The sequence below is a fragment of the Geospiza fortis genome, unplaced genomic scaffold, assembly GCF_000277835.1.
Source record: "Geospiza fortis unplaced genomic scaffold, GeoFor_1.0 scaffold174, whole genome shotgun sequence".
NCBI classification, from domain to species: Eukaryota; Metazoa; Chordata; class Aves; order Passeriformes; family Thraupidae; genus Geospiza; species Geospiza fortis.
The window spans coordinates 593583-599258 of NW_005054480.1; the positions used below are offsets into that span (position 1 = coordinate 593583).

The window sequence follows — 5676 nt, forward strand, 5'->3', positions numbered from 1 at the left end:
GGGGGGCGGCTTTAAAGGGGACGCGGCCCTTTGTCCCCGTCGTCGCTCGTTCCCACCTCCCCTGAGGGGCGGGAAAGCGATCGTAGTGGTGGAAGGGAGATTTTACAGGATCACAGGAAGTCCCGATTTGGCAGAGAATCACAGAAGATATCGACTCTAGCTCCTGGCCCTGCACAGGCCATCCCAAGAGTCACACCCTGTGGCTGAGAGAGTTGTCCGAACACTTCTTGGTGCTGTGACCAACTCTCTGGGGAGACTGTTTTAATGGCCTACCATCTTCTGAGTGAAAAACCTCCTGGTATCCATCCTAAACCTCCCCTGACTTGCCATCGAATCCTGTCGCTGGCCATGAGGGTGAAGAGATCGGTACCTGCCCCTCCACTTCCCTCGTGAAGGAGCTATAGACTGCTATGGACATTAGGAAGAATTTCTTCACATAAACGTTTAGACATTGGAATGGGCTGCCCAGAGGGGTGGTGGAGTCATTGTCCCTGGAGATGTTTAAGGAAAGACTGGAAATGGCACTTGGTGCCATGGACTGGTTGACATGGTGATATTGAGTCACAAGTTGGACTCGGTTTCCAAATTGATTCTGTCGTTCTCTGAAGTATCCCCTCAGTCTTCTCAAGGTAGAAAAAAAACCCTACAGTAATTCATAAATAGCAGGTTTTTTTCACGCTCTGCAGCGGTTCCTCGATGCTGCTCGGAGCCGCCCGGGCAGTGGCGTGAGGCATGGTTCCCGTTCTGCCACCGGATCCCCCTTCTGCCGCTGGTGCCCCAGTTTTCCTTCTCTTACTGCGGGACTCTGCAGCTGGGGAGCATCAGGGCACCTGTCCGGGGGCTGGAGCACCGCCGATGGAAAGTTAAAGCTGTCTCAGCGCCTCTTTTAAACACCTACACTTTAAAAGTTGTCCAAGCAAATAACCTTGAAAACGTACTGAGAGTGCTGTTTTTTTTCTGTAGCATGTTCACAGGGTGACGCGTCCCGAGCGCCCTGCTGAGGAGGGCTTGACAGGGCTGAGTTCACCTAGACGAGTTCTGCTCCTGGGACACATCGAGATGGAAGGGAGGTGAAGAAAGGGCCCTCTGCCCTCAGCTTTGTAAGAGGCGATTTTTAGCAGCCTTTCCAGACTACGATGGGCCAGGCAAGCTGTCAGAGCACAGAGTGGCTTCATGTTGTGTCTTCTGTGTTACCTGTTGAATTTATGATGAATGTAATGTTTCAGTTTATGATGAATGTAATGTTATAAATGTATAATGAATATAATTAATTGAATGCTATTGCTAACATTAAATGACGGTCATGATTCACACAAAACTAACATAGCTTGCTCCTATTTGCTGATCACTGTTTTCAGCAATGGGTCATGTAGTTGTGTTGTGAGCAATGACAATTCTTCCGACAGCCAGTACCAGTTGAATCTTTTTCTCATTCTTACTAACTCTAGACTCATGCTTTTGCTACCACGTGATTACAAGCTTTTTGTAAAAAGTGCAAGCAAACTATAAAAAATAGGAAGCGCACTATAATCCCAGTACTAGCTTCCAGATAAAATTGATACAGGCTGAATGAGGTAGTGGTTGATCAGCCTTCATAATTCCAATTACAAACACCTATTAATAAAGTATTGAAAAGCAAAATTCTTTGGGTTTTTTTTTCTTATAATTGCGAAGATCTCTGTTAATTAATATGGGCCAGAAAGGCAAACAATATGTTTCTAGAGGGAATTATCATCCAAAATCAGCATGAGCAGCTGCAAGTTCTAAGCAGTGTTTCTGAAAAAGTACTTGAAGGAGGTGGACAAAGAGGTTTTCAGAGGGGATCTATGGAGTCCTTAGAGCCCTCATCATGAAGTAAACTGGCTTATGCTGTGAGAAGTGGCTTTCACTTCTTCACTTTAATGGCAGGAAAACAGGAAGGCAATACCAGAAATAGGAAGCGTACTCATCTAAATAATCCTTGGTAACTTGCAGTTTTACAGGGTCATGTACACCGCAAAACAAAAAGAAAAATAGAAAAAGATACAATTCTTACTACACCTCTGGCCTTTGGAAGATAAAAATACAGTTGTTTATACAAACAGGGGTCAAAGCACAGTAAATGATATGCAGGTAATATAGTAATTATCACCACTGCAGCAACACATTGCTTGTCAAGCCGTGTAATTGTGGAAGATGAGCAGATAAAGTGTAACACTTAATGTTTAACTCCAACAACAAGATCATCTCAAAATAAGGACTATTAAGTTTTAAAAAAACATAGTTACTCTTTCCAACTGATTTACGCTAATTTTTCATTAGTTAGAGGCATAATGAGAGTTCAGGTGTTTGTAATCTGTATATGCTTTGCTTTTTTACAGATCAACACTGTACACAATGTTCAGGTTTTAATCAAATCAGCAAGGAATTGTTTATTCAAATCAACAATTCTTTATGCATTTCTAATCAATTCTTTCAGTCTTTACATAAATCAAACTGACTACAAGAAACATTTTCTGCTGGCTCTTAATGAGTTAATTTCTCCCACCTGCAGTATTTCCTCCCAAGCAAGCACCAAGTTTATTTTTACAGCTGAATTCCTAAATAGCAGGTCAGTAAGAGGAAGGGAAGGCTTTCTGCAAGTGGGATTTCATGTTCTGCTTTTCAGGAATAATACATTTCTTTGAGAAATATTCTGGTTATTGAATGTAGCAGTGGGTTGAACTTTTGGTAAATTACCTTCACTATATTTTATTGTATTTAGAAAAGAAGAAAGAAGCTACTAAGAAAAAATGCTGTCTTTAGAGCAGTGGGAAAGGAGCCATAATTTTTCCAAGGTAAATCTCTGCTGTTACCTTCTGAGTGAGTCATCTATCCCCCCAAGGGGTATAGTTCACTTTCTGAGCTCTTAAAATAGACTTTTGTAATGGATTTGTTCCTTCATCAGACACTTTCCTTCTGTAGCTGCCTTAAAAGGGCTTAAATTCTTCTAGTTACTGCCTGATTGCCTCATTTCATATCCCACATGTCTTCGGCAGAGAAGAATGTTGAAGCATTTGTTTTTTCTTCAGTAACAGATTTCAGCATGCAGATTTGAATGGGAATATTGAAAAATACACACTAGTGCTTCTGATCACATAGCAATTACTAACTGCAAAGGATGACTCCTCTAGTTAGAAATAGTAGAGCTAGCAAGAAAAGCATTTTGGGGTAAACCTTAAGTGGGACAGCTTTTAAAGCTTTGGTATTTCTGCTTACTAATTTAAAAGGTGGAAGAAGAAATCTGCCATGAAAGACAGATTATAAGGTTAGCTTATAATATTGGCAGTAGTTTTATTAAAGTGTCAGGAAAGAAAGAGTAAGGGATGCTACTACACAGTGGTTTTGTTTGTGGAACTGGAACTGGTTAGTTTCTCGTGTGTATCATGTAATTTGAGTTTGCATCAATACTTGCATAACTTTCTATTATGCTTGGGAAGTGGGGATTTTTTTTATTTAGTAACCTAAACAGTAATAACTTCCATCAATAATTTAATAGGTCTGTTGTCATGGTCGCTGTACAATGTCTAAACCCTGTTGCTAAAAGTAGCACATTTTTGCTTTAATAATTGAAAACTGTGGGGTCTTTACTGCTTAAAAAATGTAATTTCACTGTACAATAAGAAGGTTGATAAGCTGGTGAACGTCTTGTCTTTCTGGCTATCTGAAATAATTTCCAGGTGAGAAGATAGCACTGGTCTCCATATGCTGATTGTAAATCTCTTTCTATCTAGAGCATTTACAAAGAGAGCACTAAGTATTAAATTACCTTTTCAGGAAATAAAAGCAGCTTTTGTTAACATGGTCTGCGCTGTGTTGGAAAGCTTTCACCTTCTGCTGCGTGGCCCTGCCCTCTGGTGGGCACGCAAAGGCTGGCTGAGAGCCTGCTTTTACATAAACTGGAAGGTTGCCTCCAAGAAATCCTACCTAATCTTGCAAATCTTGAGAATTAAAAACATTTAGTTATTTAGTTTTCCCCACTGTGTTTCAGTCACAGTTTTGCAGTCCTGTGGCAGCAGCAGAAACATTATCACATGCATCTTGGGATATTAAATTAAAATAGTAGGATTGATGACACTTGCTTGGTATTGTATTGCTTTCTTTTTCTCACCATATTTTGGTGATCTCTCCTCATATGGTTGAAATGAAGGTCAAAAATGTGTTTTCCTGAATGCCAGCTTGCTTGCCAGTTTTGTCTGTGATATTTTTAGACACTCTGAACTTTACACAGATAGAGTATCTGCTGTGTATAATTCCAAATTAAAGATTCATGTTCCAGCATATGTTTTCATTCTGTAACTTCTTGGCTGTTCTTCTGTAATCTTATTAGGACTGGGGATAGAGAAGTTTCTTTTTCCTATTTAAAAAATACCTTTTCTATGTTTCACTAAAGCTTTTCTGTCTTTCTCCCTGTGCCACAACTTGCACTTTATCACTCCATGTATTATCCTTCCAGTTAAGGATATAGAGATCAGTAAAGGTCAAAATGCCCTTAAGGATCTAATCTGAATTTATTACTGTTTTGTTTTGAAGCAATCTGATACATGGCTTAAGGAGATAGAATCTTGTTTTATAATCCACTGAGGTTTTTTAAGCATAGACCATGAATCTGATCCTGCAAGCTAGTAGTAGCATAAATAGATGTTATGTAATGGTTCACAAAGTCACCAGGAAGCATCAGGTTCTTATTAGGAAACTGCTCGGGGAAAGACCTGTATAATACCAGTGGTTTGGGGCTTTTTTCCCAAGGAGAAAGGAAACCTTGGGTTTTAATTTATTTTTTTTTTCGGTCACTTAAAGACTCTGACTTCTCATAAACTGTGTTATAGTCTTTTTAAAGTTATGTATGTGCTCAAAATGCAAAATTCACACAGGAAAGTAATTTGAAACTTCTTCTGAAATTGCAGTGAATTGGGCTGCCAGATGGGAGCTTATGCTCAGAAATATGCCGGCTGAAATCACAACATAAAGGGTGTAGTATTTGAATTTTAACTACTAGAAACTACTTGGATGAAGAAAAGTTATGAAACCTAAGTCAAAAATCTCAGCTGTGAGTAAGAAAGCCTTGGGGGTTTTGTCGGGTTTTTTTTTCTGTTTGTTTTTCATGGAGACAAAGTTGAAAACAGGGTAAATATTCCAAGTTTATTTGAACATTATAATATAATACATATCAATAGAAGTGTATGTTATGAACTGAATTTTGTTAAATTTTATATCAGTAGAAAAAAACTGAGTTACAGCATCTATAAACCAGAGCTGCTGAGGCAGAGCTGCTGGGCAGGGTTACTTGTTAAGTCGTTAGAGTTAATAGTTCTCTTTGTATCACTTAACGACCCTAGCCAGGGCAGGTTGATAGCCCTCCTTTTGTGTTGGTAAAACCCTGCCTAAGGCAAAACTGCATTTCTCCTTACCAGGCAGGGAGAATCTGGGGAGGAGGGAGGCATTACAATATGTAGATTTTGAGAACCAGTGTACCATGGGACGTATTGAACTTATAAAAACCCCAAAACCAACGAGCCAAATATAAAATTAAAGAATTAGAATGATTCGTGGACGTGAGGAATAGAGTGCTGGACCTGCAGAGATGTTGGGAGACCGTGGTGCCCCTCGCCCTGACTAAAGAAGCTGCCTGGGACCGGGACCTGGAGCTGGGAAGCA

The 5676-nt window shown here is 39.9% G+C and overlaps 1 long non-coding RNA gene across 1 annotated transcript; it reads left to right on the top strand.

Moving 5' to 3' along the window:
• The first annotated feature begins 30 nt into the window (after positions 1-30).
• LOC115948705 lies at positions 31-1641 on the top strand. Its single transcript, XR_004082495.1, has 2 exons — positions 31-629; positions 964-1641. It is a non-coding gene; the product is annotated as an uncharacterized LOC115948705 (long non-coding RNA).
• Positions 1642-5676: the final 4035 nt, after the last annotated feature.